This window comes from Arachis stenosperma, chromosome 9 (assembly GCF_014773155.1).
Source record: "Arachis stenosperma cultivar V10309 chromosome 9, arast.V10309.gnm1.PFL2, whole genome shotgun sequence".
NCBI lineage: Eukaryota > Viridiplantae > Streptophyta > Magnoliopsida > Fabales > Fabaceae > Arachis > Arachis stenosperma.
The window spans coordinates 134,334,340-134,346,350 of record NC_080385.1 but is presented as its reverse complement, the minus strand read 5'-3'; the positions used below and the strand labels follow the sequence as shown (position 1 = coordinate 134,346,350).

At 38.6% G+C, this 12,011-nt stretch overlaps 1 non-coding gene across 1 annotated transcript; it reads left to right on the top strand.

Moving 5' to 3' along the window:
* Window positions 1–2,792: 2,792 nt before the first annotated feature.
* LOC130952244 (small nucleolar RNA R71) lies at window positions 2,793–2,900 on the top strand. Its single transcript, XR_009074425.1, has one exon. It is a non-coding gene; the product is annotated as a small nucleolar RNA R71 (small nucleolar RNA).
* Window positions 2,901–12,011: the final 9,111 nt, after the last annotated feature.

Here is a 12,011-nt window from a genome sequence, read left to right as displayed (position 1 = left end):
TCCCCCGAACCATTGTAAGCCAATTCTTTGGATCCGGGTTCACACTTTGATCATGGTTCTTGGTGATCCATGCATTGGCATAGAACTCTTGAACTATTAAGATTCCGACTTGTTGAATGGGGTTGGTAAGAACTTCCCAACCTCTTCTTCGAATCTCATGTCGGATCTCCGGATATTCACTCTTTTTGAGTTTGAAAGGGACCTCGGGGATCACCTTCTTCAAGGCCACAACTTCATAGAAGTGGTCTTGATGCACCCTTGAAATGAATCTCTCCATCTCCCATGACTCGGAGGTGAAAGCTTTTGCCTTCCCTTTCCTCTTTCTAGAGGTTTCTCCGGCCTTGGATGCCATAAATGGTTATGGAAAAACAAAAAGCAATGCTTTTACCACACCAAACTTAAAAGGTTTGCTCGTCCTCGAGCAAAAGAAGAAAGAAGAGAGTAGAAGAAGAAATGGAGGAGAGGGAGATGGCTTTGTGGTTCGGCTATGGGAGGGTGGGTTTGGGTGGGAAAGTGGTTTGAATTTGAATGGTGAGGTAGGTGGGGTTTTATGAAGGATGGATGTGAGTGGTGAAGAGAAAGATGGGATTTGATAGGTGAAGGGTTTTTGGGGAAGAGTGAGGGTGGTGGGGTAGGTGGGGATCCTGTGGGGTCCACAGATCCTGAGGTGTCAAGGAAAAGGCATCCCTGCACCAAGTGACGTGCAAAAATGCATTCTGTGCCAATTCTGGCGTTAAACGCCGGGCTGGTGCCCATTTCTGGCGTTTAACGCCAAGTGCTTGCCCTTTTCTGGCGTTTAACGCCAGTCTGGTGCCCCTTTCTGGCGTTAAACGCCCAAAATGGTGCCAGACTGGGCATTAAACGCCCATCTGCTAGCCTCACTAGCGTTTAAACGCCAACAAGTTCTCCTCCAGGGTGTGCTGTTTTTCTTTCTATTTTTCTTTCTGTTTTTGCTTTTTCAATTGATTTTGTGACTTCTCATGATCATCAACCTACAGAAAACATAAAATAACAAAGAAAAATAGATAAAATATAACATTGGGTTGCCTCCCAACAAGCGCTTCTTTAATGTCAGTAGCTTGACAGAGGGCTCTCATGGAGCCTCACAGATACTCAGAGCAATGTTAGAACCTCCCAACACCAAACTTAGAATTTGAATGTGGGGGTTCAACACCAAACTTAGAGTTTGGTTGTGGCCTCCCAACACCAATCTTAGAGTTTGACTGTGGGGGCTCTGTTTGACTCTGTTTTGAGAGAAGCTCTTCATGCTTCCTTTCCATGGTGACAGAGGGATATCCTTGAGCCATAAACACAAAGGATTCTTCATTCACTTGAATGATCAATTATCCTCTGTCCACATCAATCACAGCCTTTGCTGTGGCTAGGAAGGGTCTGCCAAGGATGATGGATTCATCCTTGCACTTCCCAGTCTCTAGGACTATGAAATCAGTAGGGATGTAATGGTCTTCAACTTTTACCAGAACATTCTCTACAAGTCCATAGGCTTATTTCTTTGAATTTTCTACCATCTCTAGTGAGATTCTTGCAGCTTGTACCTCAGAGATCCCTAGCTTCTCCATTACAGAGAGAGGCATGAGGTTTACACTTGACCCTAAGTCACACAGAGCCTTCTTGAAGGTCATGGTGCCTATGGTACAAGGTATTGAAAACTTCCCAGGATCTTGTCTCTTTTGAGGTAATTTCTGCCTAGTCAAGTCATCCAATTCTTTGGTGAGCAAAATGGATTCATCCTCCCAAGTCTTATTACCAAATAACTTGTCATTTAGCTTCATGATTGCTCCAAGGTATTTAGCAACTTGCTCTTCAGTGACATACTCATCCTCTTCAGAGGAAAAATACTCATCAGAACTCATGAATGGCAGAAGTAAATCCAATGGAATCTTTATGGTCTCAATGTGAGCCTCAGATTCCCATGGTTCCTCATTAGGGAACTCATTGGAGGCCAGTGGACGTCCATTGAGGTCTTCCTCAGTGGCGTTCACTGCCTCTCCTTCCTCTCCAAATTCGGCCATGTTGATGGCCTTGCACTCTCCTTTTGGATTTTCTTCTGTATTGCTTGGGAGAGTACTAGGAGGGAGTTCAATAATTTTCTTGCTCAGCTGTCCCACTTGTGCCTCCAAATTCCTAATGGAGGACCTTGTTTCAGTCATGAAACTTTGAGTGGTTTTGATTAGATCAGAGACCATGGTTGCTAAGTCAGAGTGGCTCTGCTTAGAATTCTCTGTCTATTGCTGAGAAGATGATGGAAAAGGCTTGCCATTGCTAAACCTGTTTCTTCCACCATTATTGTTATTGAAACCTTGTTGAGGTCTCTCTTGATCCTTCCATGAGAAATTTGGATGATTTCTCCATGAAGAATTATAGGTGTTTCCATAGGGTTCTCCCATGTAATTCACCTCTTCCATTGAAGGGTTCTCAGGATCATAAGCTTCTTCTTCAGATGAAGCATCCTTAGTACTGCCTGGTGCAGCTTGCATTCCAGACAGACTTTGAGAAATCAAATTGACTTGCTGAGTCAATATCTTATTCTGAGCCAGTATGACATTCAGAGTATCAATCTCAAGAACTCCTTTCTTCTGACTTGTCCCATTGTTCACAGGATTCCTTTCAGAAGTATACATGAATTGGTTATTTGCAACCATTTCAATGAGCTCTTGAGCTTCTGTAGGCGTCTTCTTCAGATGAAGAGATCCTCCAGCAGAGCTATCCAAAGACATCTTGGACAGTTCAGAGAGACCATCATAGAAAATACCTATGATGCTCCATTCAGAAAGCATGTCAGAAGGACATTTTCTGATCAATTGTTTGTATCTTTCCCAAGCTTCATAGAGGGATTCACCTTTCTTCTGTCTGAAGGTTTGGACTTCCACTCTAAGCTTACTCAATTTTTGAGGTGGAAAGAATTTTGCCAAGAAGGCATTGACTAGCTTTTCCCAAGAGTTCAGGCTTTCTTTAGGTTGTAAGTCCAACCATATCCTAGCTCTGTCTCTTACAGCAAAAGGGAATAGCATAAGTCTGTAGACCTCAAGGTCAACCCCATTAGTCTTGACAGTGTCACAGATTTGTAAGAATTCAGCTAAAAACTGATGAGGATCTTCCAATGGAAGTCCATGGAACTTGCAATTCTGTTGCATTAGAGAAACTAATTGAGGCTTAATCTCAAAGTTGTTTGCTCCAATGGCAGGGATAGAGATGCTTCTCCCATAGAAGTCGGGAGTAGGTGCAGTAAAGTCACCCAGCACCTTCCTTGCATTGTTGGCATTGTTGTTGTTTTTTGCTGCCATGGGTTCTTCTTCTTTGAAGATTTCTGTTAGGTCCTCTACAGAGAGTTGTGCTTTAGCTTCTCTTAGCTTTCGCTTCAAGGTCCTTTCAGGTTCAGGATCAGCCTCAACAAGAATGCTTTTGTCTTTGCTCCTGCTCATATGAAAGAGAAGAGAACAAGAAAATATGGAATCCTCTATGTCACAGTATAGAGATTCCTTGAGGTGTCAGAGGAACAGAAAAATAGAAGGAAGAGGTAGAAGAATTCGAACTTAGTGAGATAGAGTTCGAATTGTGCATTGAGGAGGAGTGTTACTCCATAAATAGAAGGATGTGAGAAGAGGGGAAGAAATTAAGTTAAAAAGATTTTAAAAATATTTTGAAAAACTTGAATTGATTTTCAAAAACCTAGATTGGAAAAGAAATCAAGGGATTTTTGAAAAAGATTTTGAAATTAGAAATAAAAAAGGTATGATTGAAAACTATTTTGAAAAAGATATGATTTGAAAAACAATTTAAGAAGATTTGATTTTAAAAATTAATGACTTGCCTAACAAGAAAAAATATGATTCAAACATTAAACCTTTCTCAACAGAAAAGGCAACATACTTGAAATGTTCAATCAAATCATTAATTGTTAGTAAGTATCTAAAAAAAGAAAGAAATTGATTTTGAAAAAGATTTGATTGAAAAGATATGATTTGAAAAAGATTTGATTTTGAAAAACTTTGAAAACTTGAAAAAAATTTGCATTAAAAACAAAATCTTCCCTCTTGTGCCATCCTGGCGTTAAACGCCCAGAATGGTGCACATTCTGGCGTTTAACGCCCAATGCTCTACCTTTTTGGGCGTTAAACGCCCAACCAGGCACCCTGGCTGGCGTTTAAACGCCAGTCTGTCCTTCTTCACTGGGCGTTTTGAACGCCCAGCTTTTTCTGTGTAATTCCTCTGCTGCATGTTCTGAATCTTCAGTTCCCTGTACTATTGACTTGAAAATAGAACCAAGATCATATAAACAATGCATGCAAGACACCAAACTTAAAATGAGACACTGGACTAAAACAAGAAACATAAAATATTTTTGGTTTTTATGATTTTGTAATAAATTTTTTTTGGATTTTTTCGAAATTTATGTGGAAAAAGAAAATAAAGGTATCAAAATTCTTAATGAGAATTCCAGGAATCATGCAATGTTAGTCTAAAGCTTCATTCTAAAGGAATTAGACATGAATAGCCAAGCTTCAGCAGTACATTGCATTCAAGAGCTAAATTGATGAGAATCAATCAGCTTTGGTGATGATAAGAGCATCACCTTGAAACACTAGAATTCATTCTTAAGAACTCTGAAAAGTACCTAATCTAAGCAACAAGATGAACCGTCAGTTGTCCATACTCGAAACAATCCCCGGCAACGGCGCCAAAAACTTGGTATGCGAAATTGTGATCAATACTTTTCACAACTCAAATAATCCCCGGTAATGAATCCAAAAACTTGGTGTTCAATACCATGGCATAAACACAACTTCGCACAACTAACCAGCAAGTGCACTGGGTCGTCCAAGTAATAAACCTTACGCGAGTAAGGGTCGATCCCACGGAGATTATTGGTATGAAGCAAGCTATGGTCACCTTGTAAATCTCAGTCAGGCAGACTCAAATGGTTATGGGTGATATATGAATAAAACATAAAGATAAAGATAGAGATACTTATGCAATTCATTGGTGGGAATTTCAGATAAGCGAATGGAGATGCTTTGTCCCTTCCGTCTCTCTGCTTTCCTACCGTCTTCATCGAATCCTTCTTACTCCTTTCCATGGCAAGCATTATGCAAGGGTTTCACCGTTGTCAGTGGCTACCTCCCATCCTCTCAGTGGAAATGTTCAACGCACCCTGTCACGGCACGGCTATCCAGCTGTCGGTTCTCGATCATGTCGGAATAGAATCCAGTGATTCTTTTGCGTCTGTCACTAACGCCCACAATCGCGAGTTTGAAGCACGTCACAGTCATTCAATCATTGAATCCTACTAGAATACCACAGACAAGGTTTAGACCTTCCGGATTCTCTGAATGCTGCCATCAGTTCTAGCCTATACCACAAAGACTCTGATCTCACGGAATGGCTGGCTCGGTTGTCAGGCGAGCGCTCGGTTGTCAGGCGATCAACCATGCGTCGTGTATAGGAATCCAAGAGATATTCACCCAATCTAAGGTAGAACGGAGGTGGTTGTCAGTCACACGTTCATAGGTGAGAATGATGATGAGTGTCACGGATCATCACATTCATCAAGTTGAAGAACAAGTGATATCTTGGAATAAGAACAAGCTGAATGAAAGAAGAACAATAGTAATTGCATTAATACTCGAGGTACAGCAGAGCTCCCACCTTAATCTATGGTGTGTAGAAACTCCACCGTTGAAAATACATAAGAACAAGGTCTAGGCATGGCCGTGAGGCCAGCCCCATGATCTAAGATAGCATAAGACTAAAGATAGCTACCAAGATTCCAAGACTCTAATACAATAGCAAAAGGTCTATTATAGGGAACTAGTAGCTTAAGAATTACAAAGATGAGCAAATGACATAAAAATCCACTTCCGGGCCCAACTTGGTGTGTGCTTGGGCTGAGCATTGAATCATTTTCGTGTAGAGACTATTCTTGGAGTTAAACGCCAGCTTTTATGCCAGTTTGGGCGTTTAACTCCCACTTTGGTGCCAGTTCCGGCGTTTAACGCTGGGAAATCGGAAGGTGACTTTGAACGCCGGTTTGGGCCATCAAATCTTGGGCAAAGTATGGACTATCATATATTGCTGGAAAGCCCAGGATGTCTACTTTCCAACACCGTTGAGAGCGCGCCAATTGGGCTTCTGTAGCTCCAGAAAATCCACTTCGAGTGCAGGAAGGTCAGAATCCAACAGCATCTGCAGTCCTTTTCAGTCTCTGAATCAGATTTTTGCTCAGGTCCCTCAATTTAGCCAGAAAATACCTGAAATCACGAAAAACACACAAATCTCATAGTAAAGTCCAGAAAAGTGTATTTTAACTAAAAACTAATAAAAATATACTAAAAACTCAACTAAATATACTAAAAACATACTAAAAACAATGCCAAAAAGCGTACAAATTATCCGCTCATCATAAGAATACCACTCCTTCGTGACTACCGGCAGTTGACGCAAAGTGCGACCCCATAATATACGCACAAGGGGAAACAATAATCTTCAGTTCGTGGGCGTCCCCAAGATCAACACACAAACAAAACAGAGATCCTCAGTTCATGGTTTTTCCCGAGATCAACATACAACAAAACTGAAATCCTCAATTTGTGAGTTTCTCCGAGATCAATACGTAAACAAAACAGAGATCCTCACTTCGTGGGTTATCCTTGAGATCAACAAAACAAGCTACGATCTTCATTTTGTGGGTTTCCCCGAGATAAATTCACAAACAAAACAACGATCCTCAGTTCATGGGTTTTTCCCGTATTTAAAACCATTACTTAAAACCAAATCTTCTTTCCATTTTTTAAACTTTCCTTAACTTTCTTAGACATTGTTTCCCAAAAATCTCAATCACCAAATCATTTCATAATCTCTACCTTTGAATTTTTGAATCAAATCACTTTTTAATTTTATAAATAATCGTTAACCATCATCAAACAAGCCCTACAAGATAAGTCTTTTCATATTTAAATCGACCCTATAAAAATTCTTTTTCTTAAACAAATTAAAATTAAAACATAATTCTTTGCTACATAAATCGAACTCAAAATAATATAATCCTTTCCTAAATAAATTGAACTCAAAATATAATAAATAAAACTCAAAACAAAATCTATTATTTTCAATAAATTCAAAATTCAAATAATATAATTTTCCAAATTCAAATTTTTATAAAATAACATTTATAACAAAACCTCAAATTTTATAAAATTTTGGCAACACCTCGCCTAAAACTCGGACTTAGCCATCCTTACGGGTTCCATCTTTCTTAACAACTCATCCCCTTTTTCTCAACAATTATCAAGCAAAACTTCCCAATCAATCAGAAATTCACAATTTGCAATAATTAACATTTCCATCATGATTCACAATTTTCGACATAATCAACCAATCCGACTTCAAAAATTAAACTGAATCAACTAGACTTGTCCAAATTCATTCAGAATTTAACCACACGCAATTCCAGCCATTACAGAATTATTTATGTACTCTTAAAGTTACTATATTAATTCACAAAATCAGGTTCTTAAGAACAGTTTGATCCTTTAAGTTCAAATCCTTCAATAACCACCAAAACCAATTCCAACCAATCACAAGTCAATTTCACAGCAATTCTGATATATCAGATAACTAAAATCAACAGCAAACACTTATTCTCAATAATCAAAATACAGCCACAACTCAACCAATTAAGCATAATCAAATAAAATCAGAATTTTCAACAATTTCACTCACAGCATCAAAACCAATATTAATCTTCTCAATTAATCACTCACAAAAACAAAATCCAGTGACCTTCACAACCATAACCTAAACTCAATAAACTAATTGAAACACTAGAACATCGTCTCAATACCAAACTTAATCTAAATTTCACAACCTCAAACCAAGCTTATTTCTATCAATCAATCACACACAATATTTATAAATTATTTGCAGTTACTCACTAAACTTCATTGGCATTCATAAATTAAAACAGTTAATTTTAGAATAAATCCCCTACCTCGATGTCGCATTAACAACGCAATCAAGACAGCCGAACAGCAGCTCCGACAACAGCAGAGGGCTTCGGCGGCCACGCAGAAGCAGCAAAAGCATTGTTTCCCTTTCTTACACCTGATTCTTGTGAGACTCATCTTTCTTCTACCCACAGGAGTGGCACCTTCTTCCGACAGTGGCTCCTCTTCCTCTTAGCATATAGCAGCAAGGCTCCCTTTATTGATGGCTTGAATGGCAGAAATAACCCACGGCGACAGACCTGTACACAACACTGACTTGGGCATCGAAGTGTCTTTGCAGGTGACACCCCCTCTCTCCACACCGAGAACTCAGGAAATCGGCTGCTTCAGCTCCATCTCGCAACTCTGAACCAGGCAGAAACCCCAACTTACTGTAACACCCTCACTCTTAGAAGTCACGCTTCCGGCTGTACGACTCTAATAGCAAGAAGTATTACGACTACTTTACATACTAAATACTAAAATAGGAGCCTGTGACTCGACACTGTATTGCTGATTTCTTTGAAAACCGGAAATAAATACTTTATCTTAAGAAAAATACAAGCAGGCATAGATTCATATACAAGACTCCTTACATAATAACTCACAATATAATATACATATAAAACATACAATTCCTATCCCTCTTACAAACTTCTAATAACAAAGACGAAGGAGGAAAATAATCTAATTAATACAACAACATATAAACCAAATGCAGTATAACTCTTCTTAATGCTTCTTCATTCGGTTCCTGAAAAGGTAAAACTGTAGGGGGGTGAGAACCTAACCACACGGTCTCACCATGGAGTTTCAAAGTTGTCATAAGAAGATATTTAATAAGAAAACTGTTTTCAAGCTCAGTGATTATCATTGCCTTATGAATCTTTTAAAAACCAATAGGTAAATGTTCCAAACCTTTTTCAAAAAATAATGTTTAATCTTTCAAAAATCTAAAATCCTTCCTTTCTTAAAAGAAAATCTCAGTCAGAAACCAACCACACAATCAAAAACACAATCGCTAATTCAGCACCAAAGTTCATTCTCAAATGTAGCACGCCAGGAAAAACACAGGCAAGACAGACAAGGAAAGCACAAGTAGGTAGCAGTTACAGCAAATAGATCAAGTAGCAGTTAAGAATAGTTTAGCAATTAGGCAAACCCAAACAAAGCACACAAATGCATATGATGCATGCCTGTCCTATAGTTGATGAGGCTCATCTGTTGGTTATCCAGCCAATCCGATAAGTCTGAATTGTCCTTAGACTGTCCCCCGACGTGCATCCCCAAGAGTCTATGCATAGCTTTTTCTCAAATAATCAATATTGCTCAATAGGGGTAACATTCCCAGGAATTTATATAGTGCCCGGTCACACTTACGTCGTAGGTCAACAGAGTATCGAGTTTTCAACCTGGTACACGTGGTGGCAAGCCACGACACTTAATCCAGGGAACCTCGTATCTCAGATAATTCAAATTCATAAGCCATATAAATAATTCAAAGATCATGTTTCAACGTTCTCAATCCACATCTCAACATTTCTCAATATCATAACCATTCCTCAATCCAAATCTCATTTCCAAATTCATTCAAAAATCATATTTCAAAGAAAATCCTCATCATCCTTCCTTCCATTCCGTTCATTGTAAACCAATCTTAAAACAATTAATGTTTAAAAACAAATCTTTTTAAATTATCTCAAATGAAACTTCCAATTTATAAAATTTCGGCAGCATCTCCTCTAATACTCGGACTCTCTGCCACCATTTCTGGGTCCCAACAAAACCATTTCTCAAACTCTTTTCAACTCAATTCCAAAATCAGGACAATTTTAATATCTCAAACCATTTTCAACTTAAATTCATTTTTCTACAAATCAAGCTCATTTCCAACATTATAACCCTTTCCAGATTCCAATTCATTTCCAACAAAGTCAACTAACATTTTCTCAAAACTCTTTCCAACATTTTCAAACCCAAGTCATTCACAAATCTCAAATCGTTTTCCGAAGTCAAACTGATTCTAACATCAAGTCATTTTCCAATTCTCAAATTATACTTGATAAACATTCGAATCAAATTTTTCAAACTAATCTTTCATTCATTATCTCAATATCAACTCAATATTTAGAACTAGCTCAACTCATAAGACTCCATAATCACCAAAAATATTTACTAGCCTAAATCTCAATTTATAACAACTCTTAAGAATAAAATGAGTTTTAATAAAAATGCCCCTACCTCGATTAGCTGAATTCACATAGATTAAACGTGGTAACTCCCTTCTCTTTTAATTTTATGGCAGCAGCAAGCACGCAACCGAAACAGCAGCATTATCAATCTCTTATGGCAGTGACGATGGTTGTAGCAAGACAAGGATTCGAAGTGGATAAGAATCAAAAGCAAACATAGCTCTGGAAGATTCAAAATAAATTAAAAACCAGAATTGAATTAAAACAAGAACATGGCAATTAAAAGTGACAAAACAGAACGTGCGAAATAGGTGAGAACCAAGGAGAAAAGCAAACCAGAATCAATGTAATAAGATTCAGAACCAATGGCAGCAACGGTGACATCAGTTCTTTCGAAGCAAGAACAACAACGACCTCAGCATTAATTATGTCTTTTTCGAACGATAAACCAACAACGATTAGAACAGTAATCCATAATCCTATAATTAAGCCAGGAAGAAAACAAAGGAATAAGATAAAAACAGAGCAAGGTTTAAAGCGTTACAATTTCAAGAATAGGAGAATTAAAATCAGAACAAGGCTGGTGCTGTCTTCGACTCTGGTGGCAGTGCACGACTCACCCGCGACTGAGGCAGCAACAGCTTCAACCGAAATAGAATAGAATTAGAATCAATGGCAAAAACCTCGGAACAGTTCCGGCTATCCCCATCAATGGCGACCTGAACCCTTTCTGATGGCGGTTCCTACAATGGCTTCGTTCACCACCTCTCCATGCGCTTCTCCTTAGCTCAAACCAGCGGCGGATTTGACTCCACCAGCGGCAACAAGGGCACCCGTCGAGGATGACGATGGCGAGCCTTGAGGCGACGACGGCGACCTTGTGCAGCACGGTGGCGGAGCGTAGCTTCGACATCCCTCGCGAGTGTGCTTCCTCTTTCTCTACCACGGACTCTCTCTCTCCCTTTGTCGCCTCTCTCCTCATTCGTGACGGCACAGTGATGATTGAGTTTTTGACGGTTTAGAATTTCACTAGTGAAATCTCGTTGTAAAATATAGTTTCTAAACCAACAATAACCCTTTCATACAAAAAGTTGTTTGTCACAAGTACAAACCCCTATATTTATAAACTGAAGTATTGGACCTCGGGTCGTTCTCCCTAGGAATCACAATGAAGTGTCTTGTTATTGGTTATGAGTTATTTTGGGTTTTGGATAAGAGCATGAAAGTAAATGACAATGAAAAATAAACTAACAACTATAAAAGGGCTCTTGGCAATGTATAAAGATTAGAATCCTATCCTAGTTATCCTTCTCAATTGTGAGAATTGTTCATTGCCACCACTTAGTTAACCTCTAACCATAGGGAAAGTCAAGTGGAATCAATTGATTCCTCAAGTCCTAATCAACTCCTAGAGGAATGACTAGCTTTAGGGGCATTCAAATCAATTAGCAACTTCTAATTATCAACAAAGGGATTAGATAACTCAAGAGTCACTAATTACTCTACCTAGGCCAAGAGGAACAAAACCTACACTAAAACCCAACCAAGCATTTCATCAAACACTTAGAAGGCATAAAAGGAAAGCATAGTAAATCAACAACAAGAATGAAATCTAGCAACAATTATTGCAAAGAATTAATAACAACAATCAAGGAAATCACAATTATCATGAATTACCTCAAATTGCATTATTGAAAGAAAACAAAGGAACAACAATCTATCCAAAACAAAATGAAGAATTACAAGTATTAAAGTACATAGCTAGAAAGAGGAAGAGGAGAAGATTAAAACTTGATGAAGGAAAAGTGAATTGAGG